General features: G+C 54.4%; 4 long non-coding RNA genes across 4 annotated transcripts; 2 read left to right on the top strand and 2 right to left on the bottom strand.

Moving 5' to 3' along the window:
* The first annotated feature begins 2,965 nt into the window (after positions 1–2,965).
* On the top strand, positions 2,966–7,639 carry LOC145517955 (uncharacterized). Its single transcript, XR_014062441.1, has 2 exons — positions 2,966–3,185; positions 7,373–7,639. It is a non-coding gene; the product is annotated as an uncharacterized LOC145517955 (long non-coding RNA).
* On the bottom strand, positions 5,224–7,021 carry LOC145517964 (uncharacterized). The gene is made up of 3 exons (XR_014062450.1): positions 6,838–7,021; positions 6,127–6,438; positions 5,224–5,876 (listed from the first exon to the last, which is right to left on the bottom strand). It is a non-coding gene; the product is annotated as an uncharacterized LOC145517964 (long non-coding RNA).
* Positions 7,640–10,624: 2,985 nt separating the features above from the next.
* LOC145517954 (uncharacterized) lies at positions 10,625–15,278 on the top strand. Its single transcript, XR_014062440.1, has 2 exons — positions 10,625–10,824; positions 15,012–15,278. It is a non-coding gene; the product is annotated as an uncharacterized LOC145517954 (long non-coding RNA).
* On the bottom strand, positions 12,863–14,660 carry LOC145517966 (uncharacterized). The gene is made up of 3 exons (XR_014062452.1): positions 14,477–14,660; positions 13,766–14,077; positions 12,863–13,515 (listed from the first exon to the last, which is right to left on the bottom strand). It is a non-coding gene; the product is annotated as an uncharacterized LOC145517966 (long non-coding RNA).
* Positions 15,279–16,105: the final 827 nt, after the last annotated feature.

The following is a 16,105-nucleotide window of genomic DNA, read 5'->3' as shown; positions in this document are numbered from 1 at the left end:
CTCTGTTTGCATTGAGATTCTGTTCAAGTGTCCCAGCTCGGCTTCTGCGGGTGGCTGAGCTTCTAATGGATCCCTGGGTTCTTGTCTTTTCCTCTCCAAACCTTCCGTCCTTTTCCCCCTTCTGGGGTGGATGGGCGCTGTCATTGCTTCTACCTTCGAGACAGAGTGATGAAAAGTCTGGGCCATCGACTCCTTTCCTCTCTTTGGTTCCGTGTCTCTCTCTGGCTGTGTCCCTCTCTTTTCCTTTCTCGATTCAGTCTGTGTCTTCCTCTTTCTCTCTCGTGTGTGGATGGATGGATGCTAGGAATGCACATGTATATGATTAGATGAGGGTTATGTTTTAGGGATAGGTTAGAGGGAGAGAAAGGCTTTAGGTCGGAGTTGGTCATGGGGGAAGGGTCAAGGGTGGTGGTGGTGTTTCTTGGAATCTGAGTGCTGTGCATTCTTCGTCTCTTTCCATATGAACCCCTTCTCAGATACACCACTTGCAAGGAGTCTCTCATGTTCCGTTTCCTATCTTTTGCATTTGTGAATGCTTAGCTTCTCTGTTGTGAAGAGGTTCCATTGGATGGAAACCCATTGGTGTACTTCGTTTCCCTCTTTCCCTTACTTGAAGAGACCCATTTCTACCTCCGCCCAGCAAATGGCAAGGAGACTCTGATGTTAAGGAGCCTTTGACCTACGCTTCTTTCTAGCTATCTCATGACATCAGCCTTTAGGGTGAGGGTTTTCCCCGATATTGAGGTGGTGTGAGATCAAAACCAATAGCGTTCTTCAGATGTAGCTGTCTGGTTTTCCCATGGACATTGATTGAAGAGGCTTTCTTGTTCCCATTTGGATATTCTCCCCTTCTGTGTCAGAGACGAGTTGACCATGGATGCCGGGGTTTGTTTCTGGACCCTCAACTTTATTCCATCGATCTGGATCTGTGTGTGTTGTTGTATTCCCAATAGCATACTGTCCTGCTGCTGCCGCTGCGGCTAAGTCACTTCAGTCGTGTCTGACTCTGCGCGACCCCATGGCCTGCAGCCTACCAGGCTCCTCTGTCCAGGGCATTTTCCAGGCAAGAGTACTGGAGTGGGTCGCCATCGCCTTCTCCGATACTCTCCTGAGGATCCTAGTTTGCTCGTCTAATTTCCTTTCACACAACCTTGGATGTCCGTATCGGGGCTTTTTCGTCGGATTGTATTGACAATTTAGGCTCTTTTCTGTTTCCGTAACCCCTTTTGCAATTCTTTGTTCGGTGCGAAAATGCATTGGCATTTTGGGAGGAATAGCATCGAAGCTGTGGATTGCCTTGTGGGGCTGTGACATCATTTTCCCAATAGGAATTCTTTCAAGCCCTGAGCACAGCTTCTCTTTGCAGCGATTGGTGTGGGCTTGATCTTCCTTCTTCCATCTCTCGCCGTTTTGTGAAAACAGGTCCTTCCTTCCCTTCTGGGTTAGATGGACTCGTGGGTATCACTTCAGTGAATGGCATTGTCAGTGGGGGTGATAATTCCCTTCTCATTGGAAGACTTTGCTGTGAGTATTAGAAATGCAAGTGATTTCTCTTCCCCTTCCTCCCTGTCCATCTCTCAGAGCCACCGGGAAACAGAGGCCTCATCCAGGGTCACACAGGCCTGAGGGAGTGCAACTAGACTGTTGTTTCTTCAGGCCCTCAGTGCTGGACATCATCCGGGATACTCTGTGTGTGTCTTCCTCAGTCTGGTGTCCCTTCAGACCTTTCCCTAGTTTTCACAGGCTTGTTGTGTTGGTGTTCTTTGTCTGTTTGGAGACACATCCTTGAGAAGCTTTGTGTTTCCACTCATTCATCTCGCGATGTATGACCTGTCTTTTGCTTTTGTCATGAGGTCTTTCCCACAGTAGATATCTTTGATTTTGCAAAGTCCACTGTATTCTCTGGGTTGTTTTGTGGACTGCCTTTTAGTTTTGTGTGTGAAGACTCAAAGCACGTGTCCGGTTTCTGCTCATTGTTCTTCTAGATTTGTGACGAGTTTTCATGGAAACTTTGTCTAGGGATAACTGGAAGTGAACTCGGTGTAAGGTGTCAAGTCTCCATCTCCATTCATGTCATGCCCTGCAGTTTCCAATTCCCTGTTCCTGAGTGGTTTTGGAGACCTTGTGGGAAGTCTGGTTGCATCGGAGTTTGCGTTTCCACCTTGAGTAGATTCACACTGTTCTGCCCTCAGGGACACTGTCAAGGGGGAGTGAAGAGCAGCCTGCACTTCCAGCAGTGACCACACGGTGGGGCGAGTGCTGCTCTCCCCTCTGGGAGCCCCAGGCCACAGGCATCCCAGTGAGGAGCCAGCTTTGTGCTCAGCTGAAAGGAGTTAGTCTCTCAGGATCCTCTGAGCCCTTGCCTTTGGATCACCCAGGGTGGGCATTTACTGTGACAGAAAAAAATTGCCCTGAATTCCATGGACGGAAGAGCCTGGCTGTGTAGAGTTCGTGAGTTGCCGTGAATCAGACACAACTGAGGACACAAAAATTCAATAGACTAAAACCCTTTTTGGGGGTGGGGGAAGTGAAAGGGGGTGATGTGGGTTTTTTTGTCTTATATAATAGCCAAGGGAAATCTAGTTTAAACCTAAATTCACATAGATGGGAAAGGTATAGCTCTCCGTCACCCTATTAAAAAAAAAAAAAAAACTACTTAAATTTTCTGAAAGTTTATTTAGTAGCTTCCTTGAGCAGTTCATTGTGAAGCTTTTTTTTTTTTTTTCTGTCACATTGGCCTCATTAAAAAGTACGGTTTGCCTTTACTGGATAATTTCGTTCATTGGTTTGTTAGGGAATCTTGGTAATATTTGAGTTTCCTGGGGAGCATGGTCACATGACCTGGCCCTGGCCAATCGGTGCGTTCCAGCTCCCTGGCCAGTGTGATTGGCTCCGGACTGGGGCAGTGCCCAATCGGGGCCCAGGGTCGGGCCTCACGTTGGAAGCCAGGGGAAGACGAGCTCTCGTCCTGCTGGGGTAGGGGAAGGGGTGGGGCCGGGGGAGGTCAGGCTCCAGCAGTGGGAGGGGCTTGAGGTCCGCCTGCGGCAGTTGGTGACCTTCCTGCTCCCCTCAGGGCAGAGCCGCCGGCCTGAGAATGAGGGCACTGCTGAGCCCAGGGGCTGGGATGGCCCGTTGCTTCTGTGGTCCCAGAGCTCCACCCGAGACCTGAGGGAGGCCGTCTGCCCGTGAGTCCTCTCCCGCTTGTCTGTCAGCTTGTTTGAACCATGCTGGGTTTTCTGCCAAGCTGGCTAAGGGGAGTCCCTGGAAATGCAAGGGTGTGGGTTTTGGCAGACTTCAGGGAAGACATGCCAGATGAGCCTGGGAGACTCCCGCTTAATCTGGATTCAGGAGATATCTCTTCGGGCCAGCTAGTAATTGTAGGATAAGCCTAATGAGTCTTCACAGGATGAAGAGAGTAACGTGCCAAGGTAGCAATCGATGTCCTCATTCGAGAGGATGAAGCTGGTGCTCAGAGAAGGGGGGAACTTGGCCACAGCAAGGAGGTGTGCACCCAGACAGAACCCCCAGATCCGGCCATTTGAGCTCAGGGAGGCCACTGGTGTGGCTTGTCCCTGTGGCAGGGGCCGAGGCACGCAGCCCACCCTGATTCCTGCGGGGGCCTGACTTGGGAAGTGCCATCTGGTAGCTTTGAGACTCACCAAACCAAATTGCACTGGAGAGAGGAAGGACACCTTCCTTCATCCACCCCCCACCCCCGCCGGATTCCCACATACCCTGACCCCTTTCTCTGGATTTCGGAGCCATTTCCCGAGTCCCGCTCATATGACCTCATTCGAAGTGCACTGTGGACGAGCTGCCATCTGCAGCTGCTACCAAAGCAGCCAAGGGCTTTAGCTCCCGAGTACCTCCCTTCCTTTGGAACTTGGGGGCCCTCTACTCCCCACTTGCACGCCACAGACCTTTGCTGAGGATTGTGGGGACCCTCACTCAGTTTGCAGCACGTTGTAGCCATCCCTGTCCTCTCAATACCTCCCTTGCACCTCAGCTTGTGAGCTCCTTTGGAGCAGCGTGGCCCACCTGGCTGCAACGGAAGAGACACAGCTGACAGTGAAACAACAGCTTAGATCTGACAGCCGGAAAGCTCTGTCAAAAGGGACCTCCCTCTTCACACCGTAGAGGCTGTAGGAGCCGCCAGGGTTTGGGAACCAGTGCTGGGGCCAAAATGACTCCACAGCTGTTTTCCTTCCTGGGGAGGGTTCTGGCTCGAGTGGGAATGGCTCAAGTCTCCTAAGGTTCTGAAAGCCCACTGTGTGCAGATTCACGGTACACAGAGAGGAGAAGGTGGAGTCCTGCCCTGGAGGTGGGCACAGCTCACGGATGAGCCAGGCAGGCAGGCAGGCAGGCAGGGCATGAGAACACCTGAGCTGCCTTCATGAGTGAATGGTGTGGGGGCAGAGGAAGAGAAGCCGGTCTGCTCCCTCATGTGGTGCCCAGGGCAGGTTGTCCCCAGAGGAAACCCTTACGACGGTGAGGACTATCACTGCTGTTTCCCAAGGGGTTCCGTCGGTGCGTGTCTTCCCCGGAGCGGTCAGGCCGTCTCTAAAGTACACTGGCCATGGGCATTGCCTCTCCTTGGAACTTCCCATGTGTTTCTCTTTTTTATGGAACAGTGATTTTTCTAGAGGGGTTCTGGGCCACAAGGTTGTTGGGTCATTTTCTAGCCTGCTGTCGTGAAGAACGCTTTCCTGGGCGTTGGGGTGGTTTGTTGTTCCAGCTCCCTTTCTTGGCTTCTTTTGGGAGCTGGTGCAACAAGAGGAGCTCAGCCTCTGCCTTCTGGCTGAGATGTCACCCTTCAAACAGCAATGCCTACCTGGAGATAATGATGGCATTTGCCAAAAGGGCTTCGTTTGGCACATGATATCTTGAAAGGACGTACACCGTCCTTTCAGCTATCAAAGGCTACTTCAAAGGACATAAAAATGAGAACTCTCCAATGGAGTCTTACAGTAGGTGGAGAGTCCGAAAAAAACTCCTTCAGTCATTTCACTGAGAGGCATTGATTGGGGACACCAAGAATATAGGAAGGAATGCAGAAAGAAAAGATGAAATTGTGTTCAGGATCGGGGGGAGGGATGAACAGGGCGTGCTTGCCTTGAATCCAGGCTTTGTTTGCGGGTGGGGCATAAAGATGGAAGGGGTCTGCAACTACAAAGTGGTGATGGTAACACAGTATCACCAGAGTTACACAACAGTGTTCCCAAATTGCAACAATGATGAAAAAGTTTACTAATCCCAACTTAACCAACAGAAATACACGAAACCATACAAAAAATAAAACATCACCAGAAAGGTGGAAACAAACCGAATGCAAAGCAGTTCAGGGGAAAGGAACTCCATGTCCCCTGGGGGCAGAACGAGTTGCCGGCGTCCACGGTGAGCAGACAGGGATGGAGGCTGCAGAGCCGACCGCTGCCCTGGACGTGGTGTTTCCGGCAAGGGCTCTGGGTCTCTGTCCAGAGCGGGGGCTCGTTCTTTCTGCAGGGGCGGGTGAGTCATCGTCGGCATCTGGGTGTTGCGCGGGAGCCAGGGCAGGCTCTCCCTGCCGAGGCGGTGACTCCTCCTCTGCCTCGGGTTCTCCTGCCAAAGCCCGAGCAGGTACAGGTGCACGTGGAGGTGGAGGTTCTCGCTGAGGGGGTGGGACATCAGTGCCTGGAGCTGGGGGTCCTGCAGGCACGGAGATCCGATCTGCCCGGTGTGCTGGCCAGTACCCAGCTGGCCTGGTGTCTCTGCGAGGGCAAGTCTCGGTTCTCCATCAGCCCTCGGTGGATTCCTGGGTCCTGCACCTGGAGCCACCACCTCTGTAGGGACAGGTCTGGGAAGTGGAGCCTGGTTCCAGTTGGAGGCCAGTGCTAGAGCTGGGGGAGAAGCAAAGTTTACCCACAGGCCAGCCTTGGCATGTGCGTATCCCGGGACAGAAAGCTTCCAAGAGATTCCCAAAGAATACCCAGCGTCGGATGTCTTTTGGGACTGAAGTGTGCAAGATGGGGGTGGGGGTGTGAGGCCAGCGCTTGCTGCAGGCCCAGCAGCATCTTTCGGGGACTCGTCCCTGTGTAGCTCAGCACCCCCTCCCCACACACTCCCGTGCACCAGCCCCAGCGTCCTCACCTCTGTGCTCTGGCGTGCTGGGCTCCAGGTCCTCCTGCTGCCTCAGAGGCCGGGGTTCTCGGGACTCTGGGTCGGAGCCAGGTGTGCTGAGCTCCGTGGCAGCCTCAGACTGGGCCGCCGGGTGTATCCTGGGCGGTGTCTCGGCAGCAGGCCTTCCCCGCCTCCGCTTCGCCCCGGTGGGGCTGATGCCTCCGTGGGCACGCTCACCTGGAGCCTGCACTGGGCCTCACGGGCGGGGGAGTGGTGCTCCGACCCCTCCCTCCAGGAGGTGGACGAGGTGTCCCCGTCCTCGGCCTCATCACGTGGGAAGCTCTGCAACGACAGTGACCGTCAGCCAGCCGTGCTGGGAGTTTTCCGAGCTGGGCCTGGCCAGTGGAGCCGCTGCTTCTGCCTGCTCGAACTTCTCTTCCCAGAAGGGTCAGAGACGTGTGTCTGCTCACATCCCCACCCGGGAGGAAAGAGACCCACCTGAGGGTGTGAGGTCAGCCTGGGCGGCCGGCGCTGCCCGCACTCTCCCCATCCCACCCAGCCTGCTCTCCCCTGGGGTGTGGACACAACTTGTCTGCAGGCTTCTGACCCCACATCCGCCTGGGCTTCCTTGAGGGAGACACACCCCGAGAAACCCGCATCCACACACACAGGCAAAGGACCCGGTGTTTCCGGGTGGCATGGGAGAGGTGGCCTGGCCCGGCCTGGGGCTCCCCGTGTTACCTTTCTGTTTCTCCGGGCAAAGGGCCAGAGGCCTCTCGGGGGTGCCCTGAGCCAACGTCGACAGGGTGCCCACGCACACTGCCTGTGAGCTCTCCTGCGGCCTCGGGCTCTGGGCAGGGGCAAACAGCAGAACATCCTGGCAGCAAGTGATCTGGCTGGGGGCTCCTCTCCGCTCTGGAGGCCTGGATACCCGGGTTGCGGGTTCTGTTGGGTTCTGTTGCTGGCAGGTGACATCATTTCCTGGGGTTCGTGCTGAGGTCCCTTCCCCAAAACTTCCCAAGGGAATCTCTGGGTTTCTGACTGCTCGACCACCCCCCTTAGGCCATGTGCAGGCACAGTGACAGCCACACAGCCCAGCCCACAGCCCTGGGGAGGCCTGGGTGCAGCCAGGGCCTGAGCTCCGAGGACCCCGCTGCTCTCAGACCAGGCTCCTTCTTCTCATAAGTGGTGTGGCCCTGGACAAGCATATGCCCCTCAGGGTTTCCCCAGTCTCTCCATCTGCAGAGAGGGGGTCATTCTCCCATCTGTTTCCTAGGTCTGGCGGCCTACGAGCAGCTCCATGCCTTTCCACCTGGGGCCGATATCACGTGGAGCTTGTGCGCTGAGACTTCAGAAAGAAAGACTCCATCCAGGGCTGACACAGCACAGAATGGGGCAGAACGAGGCCTGGATGCGCCGTGGAACCCAGGAAAAGGCACTCCCCCTCCTGACTGTTTTGAGACCCCGCATCCAAGTTGGAGCACCGAAAGGAAGACTCGAAGGTCTCCCTCTCTTATAGAAAAGAGTAGCCAACTTTCTGGTCCTCTGTTTGCATTGAGATTCTGTTCAAGTGTCCCAGCTCGGCTTCTGCGGGTGGCTGAGCTTCTAATGGATCCCTGGGTTCTTGTCTTTTCCTCTCCAAACCTTCCGTCCTTTTCCCCCTTCTGGGGTGGATGGGCGCTGTCATTGCTTCTACCTTCGAGACAGAGTGATGAAAAGTCTGGGCCATCGACTCCTTTCCTCTCTTTGGTTCCGTGTCTCTCTCTGGCTGTGTCCCTCTCTTTTCCTTTCTCGATTCAGTCTGTGTCTTCCTCTTTCTCTCTCGTGTGTGGATGGATGGATGCTAGGAATGCACATGTATATGATTAGATGAGGGTTATGTTTTAGGGATAGGTTAGAGGGAGAGAAAGGCTTTAGGTCGGAGTTGGTCATGGGGGAAGGGTCAAGGGTGGTGGTGGTGTTTCTTGGAATCTGAGTGCTGTGCATTCTTCGTCTCTTTCCATATGAACCCCTTCTCAGATACACCACTTGCAAGGAGTCTCTCATGTTCCGTTTCCTATCTTTTGCATTTGTGAATGCTTAGCTTCTCTGTTGTGAAGAGGTTCCATTGGATGGAAACCCATTGGTGTACTTCGTTTCCCTCTTTCCCTTACTTGAAGAGACCCATTTCTACCTCCGCCCAGCAAATGGCAAGGAGACTCTGATGTTAAGGAGCCTTTGACCTACGCTTCTTTCTAGCTATCTCATGACATCAGCCTTTAGGGTGAGGGTTTTCCCCGATATTGAGGTGGTGTGAGATCAAAACCAATAGCGTTCTTCAGATGTAGCTGTCTGGTTTTCCCATGGACATTGATTGAAGAGGCTTTCTTGTTCCCATTTGGATATTCTCCCCTTCTGTGTCAGAGACGAGTTGACCATGGATGCCGGGGTTTGTTTCTGGACCCTCAACTTTATTCCATCGATCTGGATCTGTGTGTGTTGTTGTATTCCCAATAGCATACTGTCCTGCTGCTGCCGCTGCGGCTAAGTCACTTCAGTCGTGTCTGACTCTGCGCGACCCCATGGCCTGCAGCCTACCAGGCTCCTCTGTCCAGGGCATTTTCCAGGCAAGAGTACTGGAGTGGGTCGCCATCGCCTTCTCCGATACTCTCCTGAGGATCCTAGTTTGCTCGTCTAATTTCCTTTCACACAACCTTGGATGTCCGTATCGGGGCTTTTTCGTCGGATTGTATTGACAATTTAGGCTCTTTTCTGTTTCCGTAACCCCTTTTGCAATTCTTTGTTCGGTGCGAAAATGCATTGGCATTTTGGGAGGAATAGCATCGAAGCTGTGGATTGCCTTGTGGGGCTGTGACATCATTTTCCCAATAGGAATTCTTTCAAGCCCTGAGCACAGCTTCTCTTTGCAGCGATTGGTGTGGGCTTGATCTTCCTTCTTCCATCTCTCGCCGTTTTGTGAGAACAGGTCCTTCCTTCCCTTCTGGGTTAGATGGACTCGTGGGTATCACTTCAGTGAATGGCATTGTCAGTGGGGGTGATAATTCCCTTCTCATTGGAAGACTTTGCTGTGAGTATTAGAAATGCAAGTGATTTCTCTTCCCCTTCCTCCCTGTCCATCTCTCAGAGCCACCGGGAAACAGAGGCCTCATCCAGGGTCACACAGGCCTGAGGGAGTGCAACTAGACTGTTGTTTCTTCAGGCCCTCAGTGCTGGACATCATCCGGGATACTCTGTGTGTGTCTTCCTCAGTCTGGTGTCCCTTCAGACCTTTCCCTAGTTTTCACAGGCTTGTTGTGTTGGTGTTCTTTGTCTGTTTGGAGACACATCCTTGAGAAGCTTTGTGTTTCCACTCATTCATCTCGCGATGTATGACCTGTCTTTTGCTTTTGTCATGAGGTCTTTCCCACAGTAGATATCTTTGATTTTGCAAAGTCCACTGTATTCTCTGGGTTGTTTTGTGGACTGCCTTTTAGTTTTGTGTGTGAAGACTCAAAGCACGTGTCCGGTTTCTGCTCATTGTTCTTCTAGATTTGTGACGAGTTTTCATGGAAACTTTGTCTAGGGATAACTGGAAGTGAACTCGGTGTAAGGTGTCAAGTCTCCATCTCCATTCATGTCATGCCCTGCAGTTTCCAATTCCCTGTTCCTGAGTGGTTTTGGAGACCTTGTGGGAAGTCTGGTTGCATCGGAGTTTGCGTTTCCACCTTGAGTAGATTCACACTGTTCTGCCCTCAGGGACACTGTCAAGGGGGAGTGAAGAGCAGCCTGCACTTCCAGCAGTGACCACACGGTGGGGCGAGTGCTGCTCTCCCCTCTGGGAGCCCCAGGCCACAGGCATCCCAGTGAGGAGCCAGCTTTGTGCTCAGCTGAAAGGAGTTAGTCTCTCAGGATCCTCTGAGCCCTTGCCTTTGGATCACCCAGGGTGGGCATTTACTGTGACAGAAAAAAATTGCCCTGAATTCCATGGACGGAAGAGCCTGGCTGTGTAGAGTTCGTGAGTTGCCGTGAATCAGACACAACTGAGGACACAAAAATTCAATAGACTAAAACCCTTTTTGGGGGTGGGGGAAGTGAAAGGGGGTGATGTGGGTTTTTTTGTCTTATATAATAGCCAAGGGAAATCTAGTTTAAACCTAAATTCACATAGATGGGAAAGGTATAGCTCTCCGTCACCCTATTAAAAAAAAAAAAAAAACTACTTAAATTTTCTGAAAGTTTATTTAGTAGCTTCCTTGAGCAGTTCATTGTGAAGCTTTTTTTTTTTTTTTCTGTCACATTGGCCTCATTAAAAAGTACGGTTTGCCTTTACTGGATAATTTCGTTCATTGGTTTGTTAGGGAATCTTGGTAATATTTGAGTTTCCTGGGGAGCATGGTCACATGACCTGGCCCTGGCCAATCGGTGCGTTCCAGCTCCCTGGCCAGTGTGATTGGCTCCGGACTGGGGCAGTGCCCAATCGGGGCCCAGGGTCGGGCCTCACGTTGGAAGCCAGGGGAAGACGAGCTCTCGTCCTGCTGGGGTAGGGGAAGGGGTGGGGCCGGGGGAGGTCAGGCTCCAGCAGTGGGAGGGGCTTGAGGTCCGCCTGCGGCAGTTGGTGACCTTCCTGCTCCCCTCAGGGCAGAGCCGCCGGCCTGAGAATGAGGGCACTGCTGAGCCCAGGGGCTGGGATGGCCCGTTGCTTCTGTGGTCCCAGAGCTCCACCCGAGACCTGAGGGAGGCCGTCTGCCCGTGAGTCCTCTCCCGCTTGTCTGTCAGCTTGTTTGAACCATGCTGGGTTTTCTGCCAAGCTGGCTAAGGGGAGTCCCTGGAAATGCAAGGGTGTGGGTTTTGGCAGACTTCAGGGAAGACATGCCAGATGAGCCTGGGAGACTCCCGCTTAATCTGGATTCAGGAGATATCTCTTCGGGCCAGCTAGTAATTGTAGGATAAGCCTAATGAGTCTTCACAGGATGAAGAGAGTAACGTGCCAAGGTAGCAATCGATGTCCTCATTCGAGAGGATGAAGCTGGTGCTCAGAGAAGGGGGGAACTTGGCCACAGCAAGGAGGTGTGCACCCAGACAGAACCCCCAGATCCGGCCATTTGAGCTCAGGGAGGCCACTGGTGTGGCTTGTCCCTGTGGCAGGGGCCGAGGCACGCAGCCCACCCTGATTCCTGCGGGGGCCTGACTTGGGAAGTGCCATCTGGTAGCTTTGAGACTCACCAAACCAAATTGCACTGGAGAGAGGAAGGACACCTTCCTTCATCCACCCCCCACCCCCGCCGGATTCCCACATACCCTGACCCCTTTCTCTGGATTTCGGAGCCATTTCCCGAGTCCCGCTCATATGACCTCATTCGAAGTGCACTGTGGACGAGCTGCCATCTGCAGCTGCTACCAAAGCAGCCAAGGGCTTTAGCTCCCGAGTACCTCCCTTCCTTTGGAACTTGGGGGCCCTCTACTCCCCACTTGCACGCCACAGACCTTTGCTGAGGATTGTGGGGACCCTCACTCAGTTTGCAGCACGTTGTAGCCATCCCTGTCCTCTCAATACCTCCCTTGCACCTCAGCTTGTGAGCTCCTTTGGAGCAGCGTGGCCCACCTGGCTGCAACGGAAGAGACACAGCTGACAGTGAAACAACAGCTTAGATCTGACAGCCGGAAAGCTCTGTCAAAAGGGACCTCCCTCTTCACACCGTAGAGGCTGTAGGAGCCGCCAGGGTTTGGGAACCAGTGCTGGGGCCAAAATGACTCCACAGCTGTTTTCCTTCCTGGGGAGGGTTCTGGCTCGAGTGGGAATGGCTCAAGTCTCCTAAGGTTCTGAAAGCCCACTGTGTGCAGATTCACGGTACACAGAGAGGAGAAGGTGGAGTCCTGCCCTGGAGGTGGGCACAGCTCACGGATGAGCCAGGCAGGCAGGCAGGCAGGCAGGGCATGAGAACACCTGAGCTGCCTTCATGAGTGAATGGTGTGGGGGCAGAGGAAGAGAAGCCGGTCTGCTCCCTCATGTGGTGCCCAGGGCAGGTTGTCCCCAGAGGAAACCCTTACGACGGTGAGGACTATCACTGCTGTTTCCCAAGGGGTTCCGTCGGTGCGTGTCTTCCCCGGAGCGGTCAGGCCGTCTCTAAAGTACACTGGCCATGGGCATTGCCTCTCCTTGGAACTTCCCATGTGTTTCTCTTTTTTATGGAACAGTGATTTTTCTAGAGGGGTTCTGGGCCACAAGGTTGTTGGGTCATTTTCTAGCCTGCTGTCGTGAAGAACGCTTTCCTGGGCGTTGGGGTGGTTTGTTGTTCCAGCTCCCTTTCTTGGCTTCTTTTGGGAGCTGGTGCAACAAGAGGAGCTCAGCCTCTGCCTTCTGGCTGAGATGTCACCCTTCAAACAGCAATGCCTACCTGGAGATAATGATGGCATTTGCCAAAAGGGCTTCGTTTGGCACATGATATCTTGAAAGGACGTACACCGTCCTTTCAGCTATCAAAGGCTACTTCAAAGGACATAAAAATGAGAACTCTCCAATGGAGTCTTACAGTAGGTGGAGAGTCCGAAAAAAACTCCTTCAGTCATTTCACTGAGAGGCATTGATTGGGGACACCAAGAATATAGGAAGGAATGCAGAAAGAAAAGATGAAATTGTGTTCAGGATCGGGGGGAGGGATGAACAGGGCGTGCTTGCCTTGAATCCAGGCTTTGTTTGCGGGTGGGGCATAAAGATGGAAGGGGTCTGCAACTACAAAGTGGTGATGGTAACACAGTATCACCAGAGTTACACAACAGTGTTCCCAAATTGCAACAATGATGAAAAAGTTTACTAATCCCAACTTAACCAACAGAAATACACGAAACCATACAAAAAATAAAACATCACCAGAAAGGTGGAAACAAACCGAATGCAAAGCAGTTCAGGGGAAAGGAACTCCATGTCCCCTGGGGGCAGAACGAGTTGCCGGCGTCCACGGTGAGCAGACAGGGATGGAGGCTGCAGAGCCGACCGCTGCCCTGGACGTGGTGTTTCCGGCAAGGGCTCTGGGTCTCTGTCCAGAGCGGGGGCTCGTTCTTTCTGCAGGGGCGGGTGAGTCATCGTCGGCATCTGGGTGTTGCGCGGGAGCCAGGGCAGGCTCTCCCTGCCGAGGCGGTGACTCCTCCTCTGCCTCGGGTTCTCCTGCCAAAGCCCGAGCAGGTACAGGTGCACGTGGAGGTGGAGGTTCTCGCTGAGGGGGTGGGACATCAGTGCCTGGAGCTGGGGGTCCTGCAGGCACGGAGATCCGATCTGCCCGGTGTGCTGGCCAGTACCCAGCTGGCCTGGTGTCTCTGCGAGGGCAAGTCTCGGTTCTCCATCAGCCCTCGGTGGATTCCTGGGTCCTGCACCTGGAGCCACCACCTCTGTAGGGACAGGTCTGGGAAGTGGAGCCTGGTTCCAGTTGGAGGCCAGTGCTAGAGCTGGGGGAGAAGCAAAGTTTACCCACAGGCCAGCCTTGGCATGTGCGTATCCCGGGACAGAAAGCTTCCAAGAGATTCCCAAAGAATACCCAGCGTCGGATGTCTTTTGGGACTGAAGTGTGCAAGATGGGGGTGGGGGTGTGAGGCCAGCGCTTGCTGCAGGCCCAGCAGCATCTTTCGGGGACTCGTCCCTGTGTAGCTCAGCACCCCCTCCCCACACACTCCCGTGCACCAGCCCCAGCGTCCTCACCTCTGTGCTCTGGCGTGCTGGGCTCCAGGTCCTCCTGCTGCCTCAGAGGCCGGGGTTCTCGGGACTCTGGGTCGGAGCCAGGTGTGCTGAGCTCCGTGGCAGCCTCAGACTGGGCCGCCGGGTGTATCCTGGGCGGTGTCTCGGCAGCAGGCCTTCCCCGCCTCCGCTTCGCCCCGGTGGGGCTGATGCCTCCGTGGGCACGCTCACCTGGAGCCTGCACTGGGCCTCACGGGCGGGGGAGTGGTGCTCCGACCCCTCCCTCCAGGAGGTGGACGAGGTGTCCCCGTCCTCGGCCTCATCACGTGGGAAGCTCTGCAACGACAGTGACCGTCAGCCAGCCGTGCTGGGAGTTTTCCGAGCTGGGCCTGGCCAGTGGAGCCGCTGCTTCTGCCTGCTCGAACTTCTCTTCCCAGAAGGGTCAGAGACGTGTGTCTGCTCACATCCCCACCCGGGAGGAAAGAGACCCACCTGAGGGTGTGAGGTCAGCCTGGGCGGCCGGCGCTGCCCGCACTCTCCCCATCCCACCCAGCCTGCTCTCCCCTGGGGTGTGGACACAACTTGTCTGCAGGCTTCTGACCCCACATCCGCCTGGGCTTCCTTGAGGGAGACACACCCCGAGAAACCCGCATCCACACACACAGGCAAAGGACCCGGTGTTTCCGGGTGGCATGGGAGAGGTGGCCTGGCCCGGCCTGGGGCTCCCCGTGTTACCTTTCTGTTTCTCCGGGCAAAGGGCCAGAGGCCTCTCGGGGGTGCCCTGAGCCAACGTCGACAGGGTGCCCACGCACACTGCCTGTGAGCTCTCCTGCGGCCTCGGGCTCTGGGCAGGGGCAAACAGCAGAACATCCTGGCAGCAAGTGATCTGGCTGGGGGCTCCTCTCCGCTCTGGAGGCCTGGATACCCGGGTTGCGGGTTCTGTTGGGTTCTGTTGCTGGCAGGTGACATCATTTCCTGGGGTTCGTGCTGAGGTCCCTTCCCCAAAACTTCCCAAGGGAATCTCTGGGTTTCTGACTGCTCGACCACCCCCCTTAGGCCATGTGCAGGCACAGTGACAGCCACACAGCCCAGCCCACAGCCCTGGGGAGGCCTGGGTGCAGCCAGGGCCTGAGCTCCGAGGACCCCGCTGCTCTCAGACCAGGCTCCTTCTTCTCATAAGTGGTGTGGCCCTGGACAAGCATATGCCCCTCAGGGTTTCCCCAGTCTCTCCATCTGCAGAGAGGGGGTCATTCTCCCATCTGTTTCCTAGGTCTGGCGGCCTACGAGCAGCTCCATGCCTTTCCACCTGGGGCCGATATCACGTGGAGCTTGTGCGCTGAGACTTCAGAAAGAAAGACTCCATCCAGGGCTGACACAGCACAGAATGGGGCAGAACGAGGCCTGGATGCGCCGTGGAACCCAGGAAAAGGCACTCCCCCTCCTGACTGTTTTGAGACCCCGCATCCAAGTTGGAGCACCGAAAGGAAGACTCGAAGGTCTCCCTCTCTTATAGAAAAGAGTAGCCAACTTTCTGGTCCTCTGTTTGCATTGAGATTCTGTTCAAGTGTCCCAGCTCGGCTTCTGCGGGTGGCTGAGCTTCTAATGGATCCCTGGGTTCTTGTCTTTTCCTCTCCAAACCTTCCGTCCTTTTCCCCCTTCTGGGGTGGATGGGCGCTGTCATTGCTTCTACCTTCGAGACAGAGTGATGAAAAGTCTGGGCCATCGACTCCTTTCCTCTCTTTGGTTCCGTGTCTCTCTCTGGCTGTGTCCCTCTCTTTTCCTTTCTCGATTCAGTCTGTGTCTTCCTCTTTCTCTCTCGTGTGTGGATGGATGGATGCTAGGAATGCACATGTATATGATTAGATGAGGGTTATGTTTTAGGGATAGGTTAGAGGGAGAGAAAGGCTTTAGGTCGGAGTTGGTCATGGGGGAAGGGTCAAGGGTGGTGGTGGTGTTTCTTGGAATCTGAGTGCTGTGCATTCTTCGTCTCTTTCCATATGAACCCCTTCTCAGATACACCACTTGCAAGGAGTCTCTCATGTTCCGTTTCCTATCTTTTGCATTTGTGAATGCTTAGCTTCTCTGTTGTGAAGAGGTTCCATTGGATGGAAACCCATTGGTGTACTTCGTTTCCCTCTTTCCCTTACTTGAAGAGACCCATTTCTACCTCCGCCCAGCAAATGGCAAGGAGACTCTGATGTTAAGGAGCCTTTGACCTACGCTTCTTTCTAGCTATCTCATGACATCAGCCTTTAGGGTGAGGGTTTTCCCCGATATTGAGGTGGTGTGAGATCAAAACCAATAGCGTTCTTCAGATGTAGCTGTCTGGTTTTCCCATGGACATTGATTGAAGAGGCTTTCTTG

The sequence above is a fragment of the Giraffa tippelskirchi genome, chromosome 8 (assembly GCF_054371585.1).
Source record: "Giraffa tippelskirchi isolate mGirTip1 chromosome 8, T2T-mGirTip1v1.2.pri, whole genome shotgun sequence".
In the NCBI taxonomy this organism is placed as follows: Eukaryota; Metazoa; Chordata; class Mammalia; order Artiodactyla; family Giraffidae; genus Giraffa; species Giraffa tippelskirchi.
This window is presented reverse-complemented; position numbering and strand designations above follow the sequence as displayed.